General features: G+C 44.0%; 1 protein-coding gene across 4 annotated transcripts in view; it reads left to right on the top strand.

Annotated features, from left to right (window-relative positions):
• The window catches only part of NTN1 (netrin 1), a 632,822-nt gene that overhangs the window by 209,488 nt on the left and 396,863 nt on the right, over positions 1-26,471 (top strand). The gene's annotated exons all lie outside the window — the stretch shown is intronic.

Below are 26,471 nucleotides of genomic sequence, written 5' to 3'. Positions count from 1 at the left end.
TCCTCCTTTCACCCAGAGAGCTGCAGAGACACTGCACAGATCAGTGTTGCACATAGAGCCCCCTCCTTTCAACCACACAGCTCCAGAAACACTGCACAGATCATTGTTGCATGCGGAGCCCCCTCCATTCACCCACACAGCTCCAGAGACACGCTCAGGACAGTATTGCACATGGAGCGCCCTCCTTTCACCCACACAGCTCTAGAGACACGCTCAGGACAGTATTGCACATAGAGCCCCCTCCTTTGCACATAGAGCCGCCTCCTTTCACCCACACAGCTCCAGGGCCACGCGCAGGACAGTAATGCACATAGAGCCCCCTCCTTTGCACATAGAGCCCCCTCCTTTCACCCACACAGCTCCAGAGACACGCTCAGGACAGTATTGCACATAGAGCCCCCTCCTTTCACCCACACAGCTCCAGAGACACGGTCAGGGCAGTATTGCACATAGAGCCCCCTCCTTTCACCCACACAGCTCCAGAGCCACGCGCAGGACAGTATTGCACATAGAGCCCCCTCCTTTGCACATAGAGCCCCCTCCTTTCACCAACACAGCTCCAGAGACACGCTCAGGACAGTATTGCACATAGAGCCTCCTCCTTTCACCCACACAGCTCCAGAGCCACGCTCAGGACAGTATTGCACATAGAGCCTCCTCCTTTCACCCACACAGCTCCAGAGACACGCTCAGGACAGTATTGCACATAGAGCCCCCTCATTTCACCCACACAGCTCCAGATGGAGCCACAGGAGGAACCTCTGTTATTATTGCTGCCTTTGTCATGTATTGCGCACGAATAACAAGCCTTCATTACAAAGACATTTCCAATTCGGATGTTTGAATTCACTTAAAAATACTCCACATGCGAATGGGGTTTACATGTTTATCACCTAAAACATTTCACTCCACAATTAAAGACATAGGTAGTAAAACGCTTCCTGTTCCAAATCTTTTCTGGAGCACCGTGTGTGGTTGAGTATTTGTGGAGCAAGTGTGAGGGTTCATACAGAGCGAATGAGAGTAAAAGGGGCGTGGGACAGCGGCACTGGGTCGAGCGTTGGTCCCGCGCTTAGAGGCCAGAGTCCGGCATGAAGCACGTTATGAAAAGAGCCAGCAAGTAATGGCTGCTTCTGGGTCACAGTGTAACATCATGTAACGTCCTGTGTTAGGCGTGTGTTCTGCGCCCGTTGCCACTACAGTCGTCCACTAGCACTGAAACATATCAGAGTGGGCATTGGTAGCCAGATATGGTGTAGGTGTGATTTGAGAGTAGCCAACTAGCTGTGAGTGTGAGTGCCGGATGATGCGAGGGACGCGTAGGGCCCGAGCTACAAACGCGCTTTGCAATGGTGCATTCCGAATGAAACATCTTTTGTAAATCAGGGCCTTGGTGTGGTCGGGAGCAAAACGGAGTCATTCATGATGTGTTTGGTTATAATTTATTTATTTATTTTAATGTGTTATAGTTTAAAACTTTCCACATTATGCATATCAGTATACATAAAGCCTTAATAAAATAAGTTTACTCTAAAACAATACAAAGCATTTAGATTATAAAACACTTATTGATTAAAAATAAATGTTCACATCCTAATTGAATTATGTGTTTGGATACAGAACCCCTGTGGATATGGGTTACTTTATACTCATCAAGGGTGTGGGTCTCTGAGGGCATGAGAAGCTCGAATCTCATTGAAAGGGTTTGCGACTAGGGGCCTAATTCAAAGAACGTTATCCAGTGGGGTTTTGCCTTTATAAAACGCTTCTGTGAATTAGGTCCTTAGGCTCATGAATGTGGGGGTGATTTCTGACTGAAAAAGAGTGTGTGTGGGTTCAGAGTAATTAAGTTGTGATAGTTGTGTCAATGTGTTTAAGGTGTGAGTGAGTGCAGTTTCATAGAGGTTCTGGGTGAGTACAGACGTTTGTGAGTGTGGACAAATGCAAAGCTCATGGGGGTGACTATGCATTGATTGTGGGTGTAAGTGAATAGAAATTCATTTCAAGTGTGGGTGAGTGCAGACTCATCAAGGCCGGCTGCGGGTCAACGGACTCGAAGGTAAAGGGATGCATGGATAGCAACTTATCGAATCCCTGTAGGGACAAGCTCAGCCTTTCATCCTTCCGAGGTCGATAAATGAACACCACACACCGTGGGTAATAATAAGCAGCGCTCAGATACCATGTGTTCATAGCGCTTTATAAATGCTAAATTATTATTATTATTTTATTATTGAGGGGTTGGGAGGAGGGCGAATGCAGCCACAAACAGGGAGTGTGTGAGTATAGAGTGTGTGTGCTTGTGTGAGTATAAGAGAGTGTGTGTGTCAGGAGGGGCTTATCAAGGGTAGAGGCAAGTCAGATTTCTAGGGCATGTGGGTGTCTACGAATTCATTGAGTTTGAAGAAGAGTCAATGCATGTTTACTGTACTTGTGCTTAGGGTTGGATGAAATAGTCGGAAATTGTTCCATGGAAAAATTGACACGTTCTGGCAAAATGTGCTCATTCTGACAATTTGGTGTGTGGAGCAAAATTGGCCGTTGGCCTTTCAGGGTTGGACATTGCCGTTTTTCTGAAATGTTATGTTTTTTAAGGGCCCCAAAATATATTGGCAAAAAAGAAATGTGTGGTAAAAAAACAAAATTTCGGATGTTTTCTCACCTGAAATTACAGTTCATTAATACAATTTCATTCGTAGGGGCCGCAAAACATTTTGGGCCCCAAAAAACACATTTTGGGAACAAAGCAACATTTCAGAAAAAGTGGCGGAACAGGCAACAAAAATACCTTGATTACAAAACGGAATTGGAGGCGAATTTCACCAATTTCATTTCACCAGCAGTAATTTCGCCCGCTCCTACTTGTGAGTATAGTTTCATAAACGGTAGGCGTTCCCTAGGACCTGGCGGCCCCCACGGTTTTACGTTGAAATATCGAATTTAAAATAATGAGTTCGAATTTCGAAAACGCCTTTTTGCTTTTTTGCACATTTTAAAATAAATGCAGGGGGAGACCCCCACATTCCCCATTTCCTATTTTATTTCCTTACTCCACCCTCCATCTATTCTTTGCTTAAAAAAGTGCAAACAAATCTAAAAATTTGATTTAAAAAAATCGAGGTGTTTGGCCTTTTGTAATTTGTTTTGATGGGGGATTACCGATCCAACCTGCCCTCCATTCGCTGCATCTGAAAGGTGTGACCTTTCAGTGGCCTCATTCCCGTGAGACTGTACTGGTGGCGGAAAAGTGGGTCCCTCATTTGTCCACTGATCTAGCTTAAAAGTTGATGCTGCACTTCAGACAAACTTCCCCTACTGTTCTCAGGGAGGGGATTGAGTCCCCTCTTAGGCCAGTTCAGGCCTGTGGAGCAGAGCACCCCCGCAGAGTCTCATGATGGGCTGGGCTGCATTTACTTGCCATCATCCCATGGCTCCATCTTTTGAGCTGCATATATAATCTACACTTTTGGCATCTCAAAGTCAAAAGCCCACCCAGCCCACCGCTGACTGCACAATATTTACTTGTATCCAAGAAAACAAAACAAAACTTCAAGTAATTCAAGAAACTGACACATAACACACATCATCGCTGCTCTGCCTCCTCGACTACCCTTGTGGCTCCTCGCCCTCCCTGTGCTTCATCTCGCCTCGCTCTTTCTCTCTTCTTGCTCCACTTGCATGGAATTCTCTTCCCCCGGACATCCGAGAAGCAGTCCACGTAGATTTGTTCAAAACCAAACTAAAAGCCTACCTCCTCGCCTCTGAATGACCCTCTTAACCTAGCTCTCATCTGCCTGCTATCTGCCATTTTCCCCTCACCGCTAGCCTGCCTCTGTCTCTCACTTCCTCTGCCTTCGCTCCAGCACCTCACCCAGCATGGCCACGTCCCGAGCACAGCTGGCCGTTCCGCCTACCTGCACTTACAAATGTCCAATGTTTGTTGTCCTTTATCTATGTATGTCCACTTATGTATTGTCCCCCGTAAATGTTCCATTTACTCCCCTCCATACCTGGTCAGAATGTCCCTCAAATTCACCCCATTGTAATTAGTTCAGTGCTTCCCATCAAATCTAAGTGCTTATCTAGTGTATGTGCTTTTGTGATAACAAGAGCTTTGTCGCTCCTGTGTATAAATAAATAAACAAGTTAATAAGCTGCTCATAGCGATCTATTTCATTGGCATGATGCCTTGTTGTTTGACTGGTGTGGAACGGCAGATTTGGTCTATCATGAATTACAGCAAGGTGAACACTTGTGCAAATAAATAAATAGATAAATAAATAAATAAATAAATAAATAAATAAATAAATAAATAAAAGAGTGGCTGGAGGAAATGTCTCTCTCACACAGGGTCCTTTGGAGGGCCCTGTTAAGTCTTGAAAATCCTAGAGGACTTTACAGCGACCACAAGCTGTGCATTGCCCAGTTAGTCCTGGCTATGAAGATCCCATGCCTTAGTATTGTGAATTTGTAGCTCCACATTTATAAAGGAAAAGTAAAACTACAAGTACATTACAGGAATTCAAAATGACATGAGCTAAATGGCAGAATGGGAAGCACGTCGCTTGCGGGCCCAGCACATTTGTATAAGAAACAGCCGTGTATGATCAGGGCGTGACTGACTGTAGGTGAGAAACGTTTGTCCCTTTATTGGATTTTTCAGAAATCAGCATTGCCCCATCAGCAGAGGAGAACACATGCTACTGCCAATCAGGTGAATTTATCCCCAAAATCCAGGTATATCCCCACTTACCAAAATTGTCCAGCATTATCTTGCTGTGACCTCATGTCCTCTGACATCACTTCCTGTTGTGCTGCGCATTGCGTATGCTAATCAGTCCATCAAAATATGTGTTTAGGTGTTTCTCTCTGCGTTGAGTGTCAAATTAATGAGGAAATCGAAGGAAGCGTCTCTTCAAATAGGCTTCCTTGGCTACGACTATCCAGTCGCCACCTTTAGCGTCACTGAGAGGGGCAAAAAACTATGGGCATGACATAGGGTCGGTTGCAAAACTGGATGGGTACGCATCTGCCTCTTCGGGATCAGGGGTCTGAGTATAAAGTCAATGAGTTAGCATGCAGGAGATTAAATCATCCATATGGGTGAGTGTGTATGAGTACAGTGGCAATGAGGGTTTGCCGGTGGATGAGTTTAAAGTTAGGAGGACGTTCATGCTCAAGGGCAATGTGCCTGGGTGAGTACATGGCCCAGTGAGTGCACATGGAAGCACAGATGGCTTAGCCGATGTCTGCCTGGGGAGAACTTTAAGAGAGAAGCTGCTTTAGCATCAATTATAATGTAAGTAATGCAGGACTGTTAACAGATGACGGGCCAAGAGCTGTGCAGAGTGCATCGTATGCCACCACAAGCCCTGAAGCGCAGTGTACAGTAATTAAGCGGTGGGCATTTCATGCAGAATATGCAACACGAAGGGTAGCATTGCTACACTGTAATTTAGAAGTGGGAAAACCGTACTGACTACTGTACCCCAGCAGTGGTCACAGTCTACTAAATAGGTGTACCCTTTGTTCAGAAGTGGGCAAATTGTACTGCATGGGTTTATGGTACTTTGGCAGTGTGCATATTGTACTTAAGAGGCCTGGAAGAGCCAGGGAATGCATGGGTAGGGCCGATCCTGGGATGCTGGCATGTCTCTTAGGGCCATACACGAGGCAAGCCTGAGAATTGTCGGTGTAAAACGGGGGTGGGTCCTGTGATGGGGCCTGACGGGCAAGCAAATGGGTATGGGTACGAAAAGGAACTAAAGTGGTTGGGGGGCAACAAATCGGGCTAAAGCGGTATGAAACTGAGCTAAAATGGACTGGGGCAAGAAAAGGGGCTAAAAGGGACTGGGGGAAATGGGCTTGAGGGACTAGGTGAGCAGATAATGATAATGCCAGTGTGTGGGTGGGGAGCGGAGTTACGGACAATGCTGGTGTGGCGGGGGGCTGGGCAGGGAAAAGGGGATGGTGGCACTTGAGTAGTGGTGAAGCGCTCATGTTTTGGGGATAGGGAGGGGAGCTTGTCAGGGGCAGGAGGATGGTGGCGTTTGGGGGGGCGGAGGGGTCGGCAACAGTACCAGTGTTTTTTTTAATAGGGAGGCAAAGTGCGGGGCCTTGGAGATGGCAAGGGGAGTGGGAGCCAGGTAAGGTGCACCTACCACCTCTTTGTGCTACGTCACTTGCCTTCAAATCTGCCACCAGCCACTGCAGTCACAGTCCAGGAAGTGCCCCTGTCCTTCCTGTCCCAGCCAATCAAAGGGTGGCTGGGGTGGGACAGGAAATCAGACAGCCGAACCAGGAGTCAGGCTGCCGTAACGGAAATCGGGCAAGCGAGCACCTGTCAGAAGTGCCTTTCTCTTACTGAATGTTTCATTCCATGGGGTTTGGCGGGCAGCCAGCGGGGCTTTTCCGGCACCTATTTTGGGTAGGCACTGATCCAAAAGGAGGGTGAGGCCACAGTCTTAACCTTGACCCGTGCGGCCCCAGCCCCGCTGGGCTCATCCAGCTCTAATGCTACACTTAGAAGTGGTCACAATCAGTTTTATTGTGTTTAAACTGTGGGCATTTCTACGGAATGGGGATACTAGTGTGTGTGTGTGTGTGTGTGTGTGTGTGTGTGTACAGTTTTAAAACTCGTTAAAGCCTTACACAAATGCATCAATCACCTCCATGTAAGACAGTATAAAGCAGACTATTTCATTTAAACATTTTAGAGTCCTTACAGAGAACAAAATCATCACGGAAATACAACATTTTAAATTAAAAATTACTTTTAAAAGCCATTTTTATGCCACAGTAGATGTAATTTAACCTTATTACCAGCTCTCCCAAAAAGTCTAATTTCAAGTCTCATTGCAAATCTCCTCTACTCCACTAGCTATATCATCACTAAGAATTGCAACAATGGCGTACTCAATTGATAGGAAATTTTCGAGCAACACATATTCCAGATTACCTGTCCCTTACTACTTCCATAGCGTTCAATGAACTTCTTAAAACATACTAGGCGTTGTACCATCAAGGCCTCACAGTGCAAACGTAAATGCGGCAGTGATTCACCCGTTTTTAAACAGTACCTACAGCTTTCCCGATAACCTTTTTTCCATTTCACCCAATTTACCCTGGTCGGCAGGATATCAAATCTAAATCTCATCAATGAATATCCCACCTTCCAGAAGGGTATTTGCAGAGGTACTGCGCACCAATGCCCAATTTGTTGTAGTCTGTGGGAATAGTCTGCATTTTCTGTATCATCCCAATGGATGACACGTCCTAAACACATCGGCATGCCATAGTGTCTGTTTGTAAATTTCAGGGGCTAAATGTATTAGTTCACCATCCAGATCCCCATCTACCAATGTCTGAACAATTCCAGTAAAACGTTTGTTTTTTAAGGAGCCCCCCCTTTACTTTATATTCCACATTTTTTTTTGGGGGGGGGGGTGCTTTAAATTTGTATCATAATAGAACTCTCTTCCATACAATATGGGCTTCTAGATATAGGAGACCCAATTCATATCTTATTATGCTAATGGTTAAGGCCTGAGGGAGCCCAAGGACTTTCTTCCATGTGAAACATTCTAGGTGACAGAAGTCTTTTTGCATCAGAGTATGATAGATCTCAGCCCTGTAGGTCAGCACTGATACAATTTTCTATTTATAGAATTTCAAAAGAGGGATTATTGAAAATGTACCAAACGTATGATTAACATTTCTCATCTTCACAACAGCTTTTGTTGCCTTGATATAAAATCTTTCCATTAACGCCTTCCTGCATGGGGTATTAAGAATATCAAAACCCAAATACTTCATGCTGTTCACCTCTAGCAGTTGTTCCACTCCTAACCATACTGATTTCATCTTCTCATGTTTACCTGCTGTTGGGGTTATTAAGTATATTTTACGGGGGTTTATGATTACATTATTCTCTATACAGTATATGGATAGGCTGTTTAGAAGTCTTTGGATTCCCACCTTGGTGCCGTCTAGCAAAATGATGTAATCTGCATATGTCACCCAAAACATTATTGCGCCCAAGACTTTAGGGGCAGTAAGAGAAGTCTGTTCAAGACATTTTCCCAAATCCACCACATAGGCATTTAAAAGAAATGGCACAAGAATACAGCCTTGGCGGAGACCATTATTGGGCTCAGTCTTATCGGACAGCAATCCTTCCTGGTTCAATTTAGTCCTAATTGCTGAGTGGTCGTGTAGATGGATAATTGGTGACAGCAATCCATTTGGAAGGCCCCCGTCTGCAAGTTTCTTCCATAGCTTATCCTTATCTGCCCGGTCGAAAGCCAGAGACAGATCGGCCGATGCTACATATACCTCTTTATGCACTCCCTCCCAAACGCTGGACATAATTCAGCACCCAGCCTGCCAGACTTGTGCCTACCTCTGGATGGAATACCAGTTGGTTAGGTTTAAGGATTTCATTTGACTTAGCCCACTCTTCTAAGGAGGAGAGTAGTATTGCCCCAAATATTTCGGAGTCTGCATCTAGAAGAGCCACAGGCCTATAATTCTCTGGCACATCTCTGTCTCCTTTCTTAAAGATAGGCACTATGTGTGCTTCCCTCCAAGATTCAGGAGTACACCTTTCTTGTATTATTGACTTAAAATATTTATCCAGGATAGTTGACCACAACTCTGGTACAGCCCTCATAACTTTATTACAGAGGCCATTTGGACCTAGTGCCCTAGAGTTGCTTCTATGGCATATGATAAGCTCAATGTAATCTACAGACGGCAGCAAGGCCCAATTTACAGATTTCAGGCTCTCCCAGTTTACAGAGGTGTCTGCTGGCTTGTTATGTAGCAGTGAAAGGTGTGTAGCCCAAACCTGCTCAGGAATAGGATTAGATTGGACCTCAATTTGGAAACTCTTTTTTTGTTTTATTCGTTTACAATAATTTCCATCTCTTTTAGTTAAGAGGCATGCAAGCATACTTTCACTATCTCTTTTATAGATCCTAGATTTAATACCTTTCAATCTATTCGTATAACTCTGTTTTAAATTCTTCATCCTTCTTTTAAGTTCAGTAGATCTCATATTTTGCCAGATTGTCCTTCTGACCTCTTTCTTATACTCCCTTTTAATTTGTTTGATGATGAGATTATAGTTTGGCCGTCTTTTAAACAAGTTAGGCTTCCTGAGACTCAGAGCCGTTTCTATGAAAATTGGGTGTTGGTTCACTGAGCATATGTAGGTGTTAACATCTCCATGTAAATCTCAAATTCCTTTTTCAAGTTTCCTATTAAATTCATCTATGTCCCTCTCAGCCCAAATTAGCATATTCTTACCACCAGAGACAGCAACCATACACATATTCTTCCAGGGTTCTGCCAAGTGAGGTAAAGAAAAGACTGCTGACAATCTCACATGTTCACTTGAGAAACCATTTCCCACTTTGTAGCTGTTTCCACCCGAGCTCGGTTCGTCCGACACAAAAACAAAATCAATCAAAGAGGCCTTATTCCCACTACTCCATTTATTTGGAAAAATCCCCCCTCGTTCTTTGTCCCCACCCAGCATATTCAAGTTCCAGCCCTCAAAGAAGACACACCATCTCAGCCCCTTTGGGTCTTGTACAGTCTTCTCTTTGTAGCATAACAAATAGTCACCATATTTCAGAGAGTCATGGCAATTTACTTTAAAATCCTCTGCAATTACTATGAGAACCATAGGTTGGGCCTCTTTCCACCACATCAGGATCTCATCAATATGCTCGGCCAACTCCCAAAAATATACTATATTTAATTGTAGCCATTGTGTACAGGAATGATATTCTGCACAATAGCGGTGGCATGTTTGGTACATATTGTTATCTAGCGGTAGGTTTATTGACTTAATGGCCCATTTGTAGCATGCGTATTGCACCAAATTGCCAATTAGTATGTATGCTCACCAGTGTCTTCTTTACACTGGGCAACCTCTTTTATAACGTTTAAGGGGTTTCATGACTTATTTGCACTCTGGCTCCTTTACACCCATTTGTACATGAATGCCATTTAGTTTAGCAACGTATATATGTGGCAAATGTGCTTACATCAGGCATTCTGCCCACACTAAAGGAGGTTTAAACTATTCCAATTTCATCAACTCCATATCTGCTGCAGCTCGCATGTGTGAATTCACCCATGTGGAGAGGCCATGTATGTATGGCTCTTGCAGAGTAATGTTTACTTCCTTCTAACACATTCCGTTTTTCCCATTGTGGTTCCGCACTTTACACTTTTTACACAGTCAGTCATTGGGTGTGTTAATTCTAGTAGTTGGCTGGCATTACAAGATTTTAAACCAGTGATTTGCAGCAGGTGCTGTCTGTGATTCATACAGAACCACGTAGGTCCCTCAACCCAGTGCCACAGATGTGTGTACAGAAAGAATATATATTTATTACAGAATAGGAAAATTAATATCAGTACACAATCACAGATCACACCACCTCACTCTGTGGCCCAAATGCTTTTCTTTTCTACTCATTTTATTTTTACAACTTCAAAACACTAGTTGGTTCAGGCTAGCACAGATCACAAACTCTTTAGCCAGAGAACATGTACAGTCCAAACACTTTGCCTGTGGTTCACTTTTAATAGCATCTTCCGCCTGGAAACATGACAAGATCAGAAGCTTGACACTCTACTTTATATGAAGTTTAATTTAAATAATCTGCAACACTTTTCATTGCAAAAACAATTTCACACAGACAGCACTTTCTTTTTACTCTCACAGCGCACTTGGAAATTCTAGCAGTTTTGTTTAACTTAATCACATGTACAAATAATTTAACTGGTTCTGCGCTCTTAGTAATGCTGGCAGTCTTATAGCACAACAAACCAGTCAGAACAAACACTTAAAATCTAAACTGGAAACCCTGTTTCTTTTACCACTATGCAAGGCAACATCTCCCTTCTATCAGGAGCCACTTTTTCACTTTCAGTAGAAGGTGTGCTTTTAAATCAGTGACTCCACTCTGTTTAACTTTGGGAAGACACTGTTCTGTCCCAGCACACAAGCACTCAGACATTCAGTTGATCATGTGGCTCCCTCTGCTTTAAGGCAGGGTTTGGTGGACTGGGAAGTGGTAGGGGATTTCGTTTGTAATGCACCCCTCCCTTTATGGAATTTTGGGGATGGCAAATATAAATAGGAGTACCCAATTTATTTACAGACAATATGCTTATCCAGACTGGTGCAATATTGTTAATTTCAACAAAATCACCCTGTGTAATTTGGCTATTTGGGAATTAATGCAATTATTGTTTAGTAAAAATCCTAAGAATCTAGCTTGTGTGCCCACCCAGTCAATAATGGGAATACTATGGAATAAAACAGATCTCACAAGGCTGGGTTTTGTTGGACAAGAGTACTTACACAAATATCTTTGGGTTTGCATTAAGGGAAAAGGACATCAAGCCTCAGGTCATATTTCAGGTACAGGACAGGGAAAATCAGAATCAAATGTCAGTCATGGATATGCTTCAGGCTCAATCCCCCTATTTTACCTCTCCATGGTCATAGGCCTCAGCCTCTTTCCCCTCTCCTGATTGTATCCAGCAACCACATCAACAGTTCCAACCAAGGTTATTTCATGCAGTCTCCTTATAATACCCAAACCACACCCCAAAAATGTCTAAATTATGAGATGTCAGTTTATTGACTTTTGGCAGGGATTGGACAACTATTTTCCATCCCCTTACCCAAGGCCAAACCATTTCTCTTTGATTGACCTGTTCAGTTGCCAAGGCCAAATTCGGAATGTTCAGGTCATGAACTTTTTTACCCATTTCAATTTTTCACTTAAAACTCGTAACATGGCAAATATCTTTTATTTTACAGTTATTAATAACAGTATTCTATATGCCTGAAATGGTCTGCCCATGCCAGACCTATTGAAATGAGTCCCGTGATTGCACAAGGTTGCAGGTTCGAAGGAGGGTTTAACTTGATTTATTCAAAAATTATAACAGTTATCCACCCGAAATGTTTTATACGGGTAACTAATTTAATAAGCTATTATCTCTCAAAATCTCTGCTTCATGAGATTTTCTGGGAAGTCATAACCACATTGCAGGTTGTAACTCTTATTACCAACGTCAAATTGTTTATCAGGGTTAGATCAACATATAGGCCTTTTCCTCAGCTGTTTAATGATATTTGAACCATTATTGTGCAACCTATGGTTCCTATGAAAATCAACAAAATATGATTGTCCAACTCATCATCCTGGGATCAGCCTCGAACCTAAACAAATTGGACATCAACTACTCCAGCTTCACCATAGACGGCAACCCTATCAAGGTAGCTAACAAAGTGAAAACACTTGGCATCTACCTCGATTCCACCCTCTCCTTCCATAAAAAGGTCAGCTCCATGGCATCCATCACAGCCTACTCTTGCAAGCTAATACGCTCAGCCAAACCCTTCCTCTCCACCCAAAGCTGCATTACTCTAGCCAGAGCTCTCATACTATCAAAACTGGACTATTGTAACTCCCTCTATGTAGGCGCTAACAAACAGATTACCAATAAAATCCAGATCCTTCAGAACAATGCCCTCAGAGCAGCGCTTATCTTCCCTGAAAGAGAACACATCTCGAATACCAGAAGAACACATAACTGGCTCACTACTTCGGACAAAATCCTGCTTAAGGTAGCCTCCCTTACCCACAAATGCCTTAACAACGCAGCTCCCCGCTATCTAACAGACAGAATAACCAGATACACGCCCAACAGACACACTAGAAACAGCAATGCTAACCTGCTCGCTGTTCCCAGATTCAAGAGAGCGAAAATGGGCAGCAATAGCTTCCAGGTGAAAGCAGCCCAACACTGGAACACACTACCACCCTCCGTCAGAGCACCACAAACCTACCACCAATTTAGGCGTAACTATATACAATGGCTTAAGAACAAAGACCAATAACCGACACCCGGTAACTACTAAAAAAATCTCTTAACCTGGAACTCTGTCGTAATTCTACTCTGTCTCTATGCACCCACTCACTGTGGATGACAATGTATATAATAATGTAATGTGTAAAATAATGTAAATAATGTACTGAACTGTAACTAAGCTGAGAATATACCTGTAATGCTTGCGCCCTCATACCTTCTGGTCCTGGCGCGCCATATTAATAAATAAACAAACAAACAAACAAACAAACATCTAAACTAATGGCATTCTCTAAACATATATGCATATTTTGACTTCAATTGCACATTAGGTTTAGTTTCCCCACTCCACATGAGATCCGGACATCTGTTGTCTTTGTTGGTTTTGGCTGCAATTAATCCATTAGCTTTCTGAGAGCAGGCATGCCCCACCATAAATTCCTTTTTGGCCACTGCAGTGGGTTCAAAAGATGTTTAGATATATAGAAGATCAGGAGAAGGTCACTGTTTGAGTGTTATGAACAGAACCTGATGCCATTTCTCCTGAACAGAAACTGATGCCTTACTTTTTACAATTTCTTTTTACACAGGAGGCCTTTTTAATACTTGACCTCCAACCATATGCAGATGTCTCTTGCACCATGCCACCAATGTTCATCTTTAAATTATACTTTATATTAAACTGGCACAGGCACTGGAGCTTCACTGATAAACAGTTCCCTTCAATCCCAAATCCATGCTCTCTCCTTTTATCCAAGGAAACAGTGTTTTCCTGTTTTGCAGTTTGAAAATGAATTGGTGGTCCTTCAACCAGCCAAGCAAAGTTATGCTTCCACCTTTCTGAGACAGTAACTCTGCATTTTTAGGCCCATTTAATTTTATTTCTCTGGAGCAGCATTTTGATGTGACAGTTGGGAATTAAATTGTGCCCCTTTCAGTCTGATAGTCATCTCTGTGTGTTGTCAATGCCCTGCATTTTAGGCCCAAATTATCCAAATACAGTTTTCTTTTTGTCTGGGGGCTGCCTTTGAATGGCATATCACCTTGTTTATACAATCTTATTCCCGCTTCCTCCGCCCCATTGTAGCTTCCCAGTTTGTTAGGTTTGTAGTTCCCTATCCCCCCTTTCTTGTAATGATTTTCCTTTCTTCTTTCACACAGACTACAGTCTGCTTATCCCGATTGGGGGCACAATACACCATTTGCTCAGACAATGTACCAGTGGCTTAAAACTAGTGGTGATTGGTACACTATAGAAGCATTATGAAGTAACATAACATAAGGAGAGATATAGTCTGCTGAATGGGAATACTGTATATTACCAGTGGACACATTTTAATGAGTTGATGCACTGTACTTTATAAGTGGGCATATTATATATATGAACTGAATGTGGACCTATTTCATGGTGGTGGCCATATTAAATGACCTTAGCAATGGGTACATTGCATTGAATAGGCTTACTGAGCTGCATTATTATTTAGTGTCTAAAAATGTAATAACGCGCTCTTTATTCTCAATGAGGAAACAAGACACTGTACAAAAACTGAAACTTAGATGCAATGATAAAAAATGGGAAGGACAATGTAATTCATTTATTAAACAACACAAACTATATAAATCATTGCAGAAAGGGAAAAACTATAAAGATAAGATACAAAAGCTCCCCAGCACTGAACATTATAAGTGACTGTACTGTATTGCATGGGTCTGTGCTACTTAAGCAGTAGGTATATTGTACTGAACGGAAATGCATTTTAACAGTGGCCATATCTTATTAAATGGATGTGCTATACTTCAGCAGTTGTGTTATTGCAGCAAATGGGTGCCCTGCACTTTAGCAGTGGGCATAGTATACGAAATTAGCATGTATTGCACCTAACTAGTGGGCATATTGTACTAAATTGAGATGTATACTTATTCATCTGTGGCCATTGTATACTCAATATATGTACTATACTGAGGCATAATCTGTACTCAAAGGGTTGCCAACAAAAGGTACCTAGGCCAAGCAATAGCACAAGTGGCAATTAACAATAGTAGCAGAAGGCTATCAAAACTTTAAGCAGTGGTAAAACGCGTAATAAAAAATATTAAAGCAGTGTTAAAGAATTATTAGCAGTCCACAGCACGGATACCGCAACAGTTTACAACTATTCAGGCTTATACTTTGCTCAAAAATGAATCTGCACTGGTAACTGGGCAAGGTGGAGATGGATCAGTGTGATAGGGGTGATAGGTCAACATTTGGGATAAGCAAAATGAATAAACTGTTAAGAAAATCAAAATGTTCTTTAAAACAAGAAATGTTGCTTACATAATATATTGGAACTGAAAAATTAGGCACAATTTAAAATAGATTAAGAAAAAAAGAAAATGGCATAAGAAAAGTGTGCTTTCGACTCCTAAATCCGATGAATACGTTTCCTCAATTGGCTGTGTGATTTTAAGAACAGGATACACTGCGCTGCGTAGGCACGCGCCTCATAAGAACACGTCCTACTACACTAATCAGGAATACTGTACATAAGACAAGGGAACAAGTACATAAAAGCATTATGTATTTGCACAGGTCAAATACTGTGCTGCATAGGTGTGCAGTAGAGCAGGGCTAGGCACTGAAACAGGGAATACACTGCGATTTAGTACAGTGTGTACTGTACTGCATGCATAAACTGTACTTCTTTAATTTTCTTTTAGTTTGGTGGGTGTACTGCACTAAATGCCTATGTGCACCTTTCTTTAGTAGAGGGGACCCACATGTCTGAGCATGCTGTATTTTAACAGAGATTCGTTTGACTGGATTGGGTACACTCTTGTAATTGTGAATGTGCCTTTTAAGAGGTGGTGTGCTGTTCGGAATGCGCGTGCTGTAGTTCGACAATAGGCAGAGTCTACTCAACAAATATGTATTCCTTGTCCTACATTACACTGAAATGGTTTACTGCACATTAGTAGTGGACATACTTAGAAGATAAATTGTATTTTAGTAAAGTGAGTCATGCACTTATTCTCTAGGGGAAAACTTTACTGAACAGACACCCTGTCGCTTGCTGGCATGCATGGCGTATTTGTGTAGAGGGCTTTGTTGTGTGTGTACTAAGCTGAGCAGAAAAGGGAGCTAAAGGGCACTCCCAATCTAGATGGGAGCACTCCCACAGAAACACGACAACCACAAATGGCATTCTATTTTGCCTGCTCAAATGTCGGTTTTCTGGCAAATCCTTTAAGCGTCGGATTAGTGAAATATGACCCTTGCAGGTAGAGAACAAGTTCAGCATTTTTCAGTCCAGCTAAAGTTTTAAAGTGTTTGGATTGGTAAAACCCACCCATCGCTAATGAAACAATTTAACCAGGAGGATAGCTCAGGGGCCACGCTTTTTTCTTGGAAGCAAGACAATGCATTGTCTCGGGAGGATAGCTCAGGAGCAACGTGCTCGCCTTGGTAGCAAAACGACACAGAGCAACACAGGCTCGATCCCTGGGACCACGCTTAAAAACCTCTCGGTATTAAGCACGTTATAAATAACATATCATATCATAGCAGCACAGGTTTGAATCCAAGGCTGACACTTAGAAACTGGTCCCCAGTATTAAGCGTGCTATAATAGGACAATTACAACCCTTACGCACGTTTTATTCCATGAGAATTTATCAGAGGAGTATAGTGCCATCCGGACATGAGCAAGGTACACAACACGAATGAAACTAAACTTCACAGGATGTTGAATAATTATTCAGAATTCAAAAGGGAGGTCTGAGGCAAACACATGCTGACCCCTTCCAATCTGGATTCCGGTCCAAACGCTCCACTGAGACTGCTTTCATCTATGTTGCTAAGGCTCTTAGCACTGTACACTCTCACCTCGCCTCCATTCTTATCCTTCCAGACATTTCCATGGCATTTGACACAGTGGGCTATTCCTCCCTACTTCCAACTCCCTGCCTTCTTGGCTTCAAGGACACCGTCCTCGACTGCATGTCCTCCAATCTCTCTGACCGCTCTATCATCTCATGGGATTCCAGCCCCCCTTCTCAAAACAATACCCCCTCCAGTGTGGGTTCCTTAAGGATCAGTCCTAGGCTCACTTCTCGTCACCCAATACATCTCAACTCTTGGAAACTTCATCTCTTCCTAGGACTTTAACTATCACCTCTTTGCTGACGATACTCATATCGCCTTCTCATGCCCCTCCTTCCCTCCTGCAATCTCTGAACGAATAACCAAATAACCAAATGCCTAATTGCCATCCATGACTGGAAGGCTCTATGCGCCTCAATGCCTCAAAGACAGATGTCCTCTGTAGGGTTCTAGTTGACAGTGACCTGAAACTCTTCCAGTACATCACGGCCACGGCCACTGTCACCGCCAGCCTGACTCAATCTCATAAACATTAGCAAGCTCTCCTATCACCACACTGGATCTCCATACAAAATGGCTCTTTACATTCCTGCTACTCATCCATAGATCCATTCATGGCCATGCCATGCCCTCAACTAACTAACTCTAATCATCTAACGTTTCACTATTTCTCAAACCATCCTTTCCTTGTCTCTGTACAACCTATCAGCCCTCTTTGCCCCCATTGCCTCTTCCCATTAATGTTCCTTTTCTCTACTTTCCCCACCCCAGTGGAATGCTCCCCCCTCAGCCATCAAAGCCATCTCTTCTGCGCTACTTCTCAAAATGAGGCTCAAAACTCTACTTTCTAGAAATGGAGGGAGGCCCCGAACCTTGCCACCCACCTATCCAAACTAACCGCCAGACCCATTGCTCCCGCATTCTAATATTAGAACAACTCTATGCTATTTGTAAACGTGTAAAAATTGCCTTTAAGATGTCAATGATAACAAATATGTCATGTCCTCCAATCCCTGTCCCTAGTATATATTTCCACTCTCAACCCTTTACCACTTATCATACATATGTCAACCAGACAATCTCATATATAAAGGCAGTTTCTTTTAGGACTGTCTCTGCTTTCTGTGGTATCAGGCGAAAAAGTCGATAAAAAAATGCCAAACATATATACTGCACATTCGGCAGTTAAGAAAGTGCTGAATCACATTATACCGAAGAAGGGGCGCAGGGGTGGCAGGGGTGACCCCCGCTTCCATTAGATGGATGGGAAGTGGGAAAGAAAGCGCAATATATTGCGTTGATTGAAATGCGACTTTAAGAGTTGCGGCGCTCAAACCGGATGAAAGAGAGCAGGTTGGCCGACCTGTAATAAATGAGGTAAACGATGTAGGGAGGAGGGCAGGGCTGCGGGCATCGTAAAATATATGTATTGCCATGTTTGGATGTCTGACCATTGTACTAAGTGTTTCTTAGTCGGTATTTTCGGCGGGCAAGAGATCACATCGATCCCTTTCTGTTACTGCCTGCTCTGTGCTCTGTAAGTAATTTCTTATTGAAATAACACACTGTTCTTAAATAAGTGCAAACTACAAATGCCAATACTCTTCGATTGAGAGCATTCTCCATGATGTGAACCAGTCCATTTGCAAGAATCATTTTTTCCCCACTAAAACATATGTTTTCTGCTACATTTTTGAATGTTGGATTTGTGAAATGGGATCCATACTTAAGCAATACACCCTGACAGGCGTGGACATTATCAGGTCAGGTAATTTGCTCAGGTTTTAAAGTTGGCCCCGGGCATTACCAGGCCTGGTAATCCCTTCAATTGGAGGGGTGTATTGCTATTAGTACCTTTTCGGGTGCTAATAGTTGTTTTTTTAAGTTGAGAAATGGTCTGGTTGCATTATCTTAACTTAAGAAATCTACAAAACAAATTGGACGCTATTGACAAGGGAGAAGGGAACTACAGATGGGCCCTCGTTATGAGTTTGGCAGTAGTTCGGTGGTATTTCTGTCGAACTACTACCAACATCAATTACCGTTACCAGCACTTGGTCCCGTGGGTTTACCATGGGATTACAAGTGGCATGGCAGTGTAAATCCCCATTTTCGCAGTCCATAGGACGCCATGAGGTTTCTGGCGGAACTACTGCCGGGAGTAGTTCTGTCATGATAGATCTGCCAAAAACTGGTGGCAGGGTGGCAGATTCACCTCCAGCCATATACTGGTAGGTAAATCCTGCCCCCCACCCCAATCTCGTAGTTCGGCAGTACAGGAATGCAGTGGAGTTGTGGCGGTAATGGAATTCCTGCTGCATTCCCACCAATTTTCCCCCACCGCCGAGCTCGTAATGAGGACCATAGTCCCTTTTCCCTTTCCGTGGTGGCCATTGCTGCAACAGGAGGAGTTCTGGAGAGGGAAGAGCAAGCTGCAAGCAAGTAGGGCCGGAGGTATCTAGGGCGGTGGAAATTGGGGGTTAGGATGAAGAAAGGGGGATGTGGGAGCACTTACAAGCATCCCAGCATGGAAGATAGCATTCTCCCGATTCTGAGGAGTCTCGGAACATGTGCCCCTATTTTGAGCTTCTCATTGGCTGAACCCCAATGCCAGGGAGCTAATACACTTTAAAACATTCCATGCACTTTTGGGATACTGCACTTTATTAGTGTGTGATATATGTTAAGCTATATGTTAATGCCCTTTAATGGAGGGAATACTGCACACTGTTAAATGCACTTTATCAATATTTAGGGTATATTCCTGCAGTGCATACTTAGTAGAATGCATACTTCAATGTACTAGTAATTAATCTATATAGCAGTATTGTTCACACTGCACTTTATCAGTCACAATCCATATTTTACATTGTGGGCATACAGTTGTATTGCAGATGACCTAGTAGTCCTGTAGTCATGTTGTGTTGTACTTCACAAATGGGCACGTGTCCAGATACAGTACAATCTAAAGCCAGGGTTCAGTGGGGTCCTTTAGAATACAGACAATTGAGGTCATTACGACCTTGGAGGTAGCCATGCTGCTATTTGCGGCATGGCTACCCCCATTCCGGGTACCGGGTACCGTGTTCCTGGAATGGGGAAATACCGGGCCATTCCGACCTTGGAGGGCCCGGTATTTCCCCATTCCAGGAACCCATCCCCATTCCCATTCGAGCCCCCATAGGGATCAATGGGAATGGAGAGCATGCTAACAACAGGCCCGTTAATGACGGCAGAACCAGGCGTCCTTAGCGGGTCCCGCGAGCAAACCTTGTAATGTGGCGGTAGGGGGTTAACGGGGCCCCGTTAACCCCCTACCGCCAAGGTCGTAATGACCTCCAATGTATATTTTTCAGCCTCTCTTGTGAAATGAATGTCATGTGTTTCTATAGGACATCGTGCCCGTTTCCTGCTGTTACCCAATTGAATATTTCTTATTTTATCGACCTCAGATGGATAATGAGCAGAGTCAGCCCTCCTGGGATTTGAACTGTGTCCTCGAGGGGCAGAGAGATCTCTGAAGCAAGCAAGATCTTAACTTGCTGAGCTTTCTGAGTAATGCATTTAAATTGTTTTGTGAAACTCACAAATATATAATAGTATCCAGTCAAGAGAAGAGCAGCATACAACACATGAATATGCCTGTGACCGATGAACCGCTGACCCTTCAAACATTGCAATCTATTGCGAGCAAATCCATGCCCTCGGTCCACGTGCCTGCTGCGAGAACAGTGCTTATCGGGAGAGACACTAAGCAATGTGAAGGAGAGACCTCCAAGAGGCAGAGCACTGCTGTACCATGACATTTACATGACACCATAAGCTGATTTATAGCAGCAATTCAGCCATTGCCACTGCGAAGAATGCTTAGAAATAACACTGGCATGCCCTACATGGCACACAGGTTGATGTTACTTCTTATAGAGCTAGCTCAAAGAGACCCCAGGTGGGTGTTGATTGGGTAGGGAAGGGCAGGTACTGGGCGGAAATGGCAATAGGGATTAACACAGCTAAGGGCAGTCGGTGCGTGGGTAAATAACCAAACGTGGTGGGTCCCTCCTCACATTGCATCTGTACTACAATGCAAGAGTTTACAGGTGTTTCTAAAACGTCACCTGATATCTTAAATTAAAAAATGGAGCAAACTGATTTCGCCCTATTTTTTTCCTGTTCAAATAACGACGCACAGAACAAACCAAATGTGGGCATCTTTTTAACAAGACAACTCTGCCCTTTGAAATGAGTATAGTGCAAAATTCAGTTAGCTCCGATGTGGGTCTTTTCTTTTACAATCTGGTCCAATTGTAGAACAAAAGCTCCATTCCTTGCCCTATCATAAACCTTAATTCAGAATGTGTGTCTTTGCGATGCATTGGGGGTCTGTCGCTTTCATTTCTTCCCTGGCGTTTTCCCCTCTTTATGAGCAGTTTGCACAGGTCCTGATACCTGTTGCAGGGAGCCCGGGCACTTTCCCTGCTGCCCCGCTGTCCTTATGTAACCTTTACTTAAAACGAAATCATCAAAATGTGCTGCCATGCCGGCCACATGGGGCATTCAGCAGTCGTAGGTAGCCATGGCACTAAGGAAGGAGGACTGTCTCTCCACCGATTCAGTGTCATGTAGGGGATTCCTTTTAATTGGCCCTCGAAAGTGGGACTATCCCAAGTTATATTCATTGCACATGCAAGATGTAATCTATAAACCCAGTTAGGGGTGGGCACCATCGGTCAGGCAATGACCCGGGGTTCGGTTCACAGGCATTGGCTCAACATCCGCTTTATAACATGTGATGGCATTGTCTCAGCTATTGCTTCCGAACATGTAATGGTATTAGCTTAGCACCTGAACCAGAACATGCGATTGTATTGTCTCTGCAGCTTCTTCAAAACATGTGATGGCATTGCCTCAGCACCTGCTTCAGAACATGTGATGGCATTGCCTCAGCACCTGCTTCAGAACATGTGATGGCATTGCCTCAGCACCCGCTTCAGAACATGTGATGGCATTGGCTCAGCACCCGCTTCTGAACATGTGATGGCATTGCCTCAGCACCCGCTTCAGAACATGTGATGGCGTTGCCTCAGCACCTGCCTCTGAACATGTGATGGCGTTGGCTCAGCACCCGCTTCAGAACATGTGATGGCGTTGGCTCAGCACCCGCTTCAGAACATGTGATGGCGTTGGCTCAGCACCCGCTTCAGAACATGTGATGGCGTTGGCTCAGCACCCGCTTCAGAACATGTGATGGCGTTGCCTCAGCACCCGATTCAGAACATGTGATGGCGTTGGCTCAGCACCCGCTTCTGAACATGTGATGGCGTTGCCTCAGCACCCGCTTCTGAACATGTGATGGCGTTGCCTCAGCACCCGCTTCTGAACATGTGATGGCGTTGCCTCAGCACCCGCTTCTGAACATGTGATGGCGTTGCCTCAGCACCCGCTTCTGAACATGTGATGGCGTTGGCTCAGCACCCGCTTCTGAACATGTGATGGCATTGGCTCAGCACCCGCTTCTGAACATGTGATGGCGTTGGCTCAGCACCCGCTTCTGAACATGTGATGGCATTGGCTCAGCACCCGCTTCTGAACATGTGATGGCGTTGGCTCAGCACCCGCTTCTGAACATGTGATGGCATTGGCTCAGCACCCGCTTCTGAACATGTGATGGCGTTGGCTCAGCACCCGCTTCAGAACATGTGATGGCATTGGCTCAGCACCCGCTTCTGAACATGTGATGGCATTGGCTCAGCACCCGCTTCAGAACATGTGATGGCATTGGCTCAGCACCCGCTTCTGAACATGTGATGGCGTTGGCTCAGCACCCGCTTCTGAACATGTGATGGCATTGGCTCAGCACCCGCTTCAGAACATGTGATGGCGTTGGCTCAGCACCCGCTTCTGAACATGTGATGGCATTGCCTCAGCACCCGCTTCAGAACATGTGATGGCGTTGGCTCAGCACCCGCTTCTGAACATGTGATGGCATTGCCTCAGCACCCGCTTCTGAACATGTGATGGCATTGCCTCAGCACCCGCTTCAGAACATGTGATGGCGTTGCCTCAGCACCCGCTTCTGAACATGTGATGGCGTTGCCTCAGCACCCGCTTCAGAACATGTGATGGCGTTGGCTCAGCACCTGCTTCTGAACATGTGATGGCGTTGGCTCAGCACCTGCTTCTGAACATGTGATGGCGTTGGCTCAGCACCTGCTTCTGAACATGTGATGGCATTGGCTCAGCACCTGCTTCTGAACATGTGATGGCGTTGGCTCAGCACCTGCTTCTGAACATGTGATGGCATTGGCTCAGCACCCGCTTCTGAACATGTGATGGCATTGGCTCAGCACCCGCTTCTGAACATGTGATGGCATTGCCTCAGCACCTGCTTCTGAATTTCTCTGGTTCACTATTTGTTTTGTAGTACATTATGTTTGTAAATGTGTCTTTATTTATTAGGCAGTGGGACAATTAATTATGAAAAACACAGGCTTTTCTTGAAAAGGGAAACAAAAACAGTGTACGGGGTCCACTAAAAGCAGATTCAAAGGTCCAGAGGACTGAAGACACATGCCTTCTTCCAGGCATTCCACTATTTTTAAAACACATTTTATTTGACAAAAAATGTCTCATAATAATGAAATAAATATAGTTGGGGGAAACGAAACACTTTAAAAAAAACTAAATAAACGTTTACAGTAAGCATTCCTTTTTACATTGGATGGAATGTAATGCTTACTGGAGCAGAAGATGAATGATTCATACATAAAGGAAGGAATTACAGGTGTGCGAGTTGGCAGGGCTTACAATGTTTTGTATAAACTTCAGAATGTAAACCTATGCCCTCCAGACTGAAGGCGTTACACGATCCTGCCTTTACACATATAGTGGCATAGCTATTATCAAAGGTTGGCCTAAATATAAAAGAGGAAGGGCTACATCAAGGGCAGGGAAAAAATGGAAGGAGGGCCAGGAGACAAACACATCAGGCATCCATGTGGTGATGCAGCAAACACGTGGAAAGCAGTGCTGCATTTCTGGGGGTGTTTGCCAGGGCGCAGCCAAGGCATTTCGTTTTTAGCCCTCAAACTTATTGTCTCAGACTCAGTTTGATGACGATGGAGTGTTTTGGCAACTTTATTATTTTATCACACAACGTGCAACAACAGTGTACACGGCACGCGCATCTCTGCACCCTGGGCTGGGTCAATGTAATGCATGGACCCGATGGCCCACACTAACGCGGCAGGGCTAGTTACCCATTTTCATGAATAACAGTGAGTTGGAAGGTGACAATGCTGGGCGCCCGTGATGGTCATGCCCGCGCACTGCTCCAGTCAGTCTGCCAGTAACTGGAAGCAATGCCACAGCAGGGTGGATTCACTGCAATAGGACAGCCAGCAGTACCGACACTGCGTAAATGCCACGGGAATGGCTATTGCCAAGGAGGAGCTCCTGTCCTGAGTGCCCACCTACACAATAAGATCTTTCTGCAGTGTTTGACAGGAAAGTTCATCTGTTTGGTAATGATTTTGCCTGCATTTGCCCATCTATTTACCATAGAGGGTAACGCCTTTGAAGCAAGATGACGCGGAGCAACACAGGTTTGATCCCCGCCTCTGCGCTTAGAAACCTCTGGGTATCAAGCGCATTATAAATAACTAATTCTAATTGTAGGCGGAAATGCTGTTTGCTCCGAGTTCTGTGGCTAGACGTCATTAGGTTCCACTTGCCACCTAACGACGCATTTCAAGACCCAACTAGTATGTTATGATATTTTGTGTTATGTTGATTGGTATTTATAAATTACATATCTGTCATAGTCAGTGCATCCCTCAAGCCCCATGAGCCAGTGTGAGGAGAGCTTTAACACCAAACATGTTGACACTGTGTGGGAACAGCCATGGTTGGTGGCAACAGTGCCAGGGAGCAGCCTGCCTATTTGTCACTAGCGTAGAAAAAATGTGGGCCCTGCCACTTATTTCTTTAGCAACTTAGCACTGGCGGTAAGACTTCTATGAGTTAAGACTGCAAACACAACCCACGCTCAAACTCAAGCGTTACCGCAGAATCCTTTCAAAAGCATTCAGAGCGCCCATATCTGTAATCCAGCATTCTCTATTAGGCAACCCATCCAAGCATTTACTCAATAAAACGTGATTCACATCTCCAGCTCTGCACATAAAACACACATCTCGTATGCCTTACTGTAGCCCACGCACAACTTGCACATAAATAGGCTCCTATCTCGGCTGTGACAAACTAATATTATAGCAATAAAATAAACATGATCTCTTTATGCAATCCATCATGACATCCTCTTATTAAAAGTCTACGTTTGCAATGAAATGCACATTCCATGGTAAAACAACCACAGTCAAACACAAATAAGCATGGGTCAGTCGACTTCTTTCAGACTTGTGATCAAATGCATGCAATGCTTTTTCTACTCAGTAACCAAGATAGCACTCACTGAAACTACACATCAAAGCCTGCTGCAGAGCCTTACTGTTTAACTAAAACACAATCCTAAATTGACATATGAGCATGCAGAAACAAGCACGGTCCCTATAACAATCTGCACAGCATGTACACAATTACTTAAACAAACAATGAAGATCTACTTCTTCATTTAAGCCATAGTGCCGCAGCATTACATCTTGAAAAATCCAGAAGGCGATAAATCCCAGGATTTAACACATGAGGCCAGGCTGGCGAATCATGCTTTAGTTTTCAAAAAGTGAATGATGTAAAAAGACATACGAGTTCACTTGTTTGGATTGGTAAACACTTTACAATGGTGTTAACAGGAAATAACATTTTGGAAGATGTGTTTCCATCAAGCAACACCAGATGTTTCTGTTAAGCACTGCAACATGGAACCCCAACCAACTCACAATGATCCGCTGGCATTCCTTGCTCAGAAGAGGTCTACCTGTGAACTGAAGCTGAGTTCTGCACCAAGTTAGCGTGTCAAACCTTACACGCAGATGAGGGAAAGGTTTGCAATTTTAATACTTTGGCACCTGCACCTTTCCACCTCAGGCGAGGCCATATTGTTCCCTATGTTATCTGGCAGTTTGGCATTCTGCTCAGAGCAGGTGCTAACTCCAGTGTTTAGAAAGAGGTAAATTCTATTCCCCGGCCTATCTTCCTGGATTTTCTGCTCCCAGTGCATGTGTCACACTTTGCACACACACACACACACACGAGGGCAAGGTTTCCAATTTGAGTCTTTTGGTACCTGCACCTTTACATATGATGAGGCCATGTCGCATTGTTCCTGTATTTACTGGCAGCTTGGCATTCTGCTCAGAGCAGGTGCTTACCTCAGTGTTTGGAAAGAGTTCAATTCTTTTCCCCGGCCTCCCTTGCTGGATCTTTTCTCCTTTCCTATATTTTGATTTAAGGCTGTAAATCAGACTCAAGTGGTATTTCCCATTGGCATTTCGAGTCTCAAATGTGTATACATTTTATATGCTGTTGGTAAATGACATAATCCATCACGATAAATTATACAACTTTTGTGACGAACTCGATACAATAAAGCATTAAATGTGAAATTGAAAGTTAAAAAAACGTAAATGTTGTTACAGTTCTTGTACGGATGTCAGGCCTTGCCCTTGTCTTCACGGTCGAGCTTTCTTTAGTCTGCACTTTATTAAAGTCCCTTTGCCAGGATGCCTGCCGAATTCTCCTTCGTCTATCA

Source organism: Ambystoma mexicanum, chromosome 3q (genome assembly GCF_040938575.1).
Source record: "Ambystoma mexicanum isolate Mex_15411 chromosome 3q, UKY_AmexF1_1, whole genome shotgun sequence".
In the NCBI taxonomy this organism is placed as follows: Eukaryota; Metazoa; Chordata; class Amphibia; order Caudata; family Ambystomatidae; genus Ambystoma; species Ambystoma mexicanum.
Note: the sequence above shows the minus strand (reverse complement) of the source record. Positions and strands in the feature narration are given on the sequence as shown.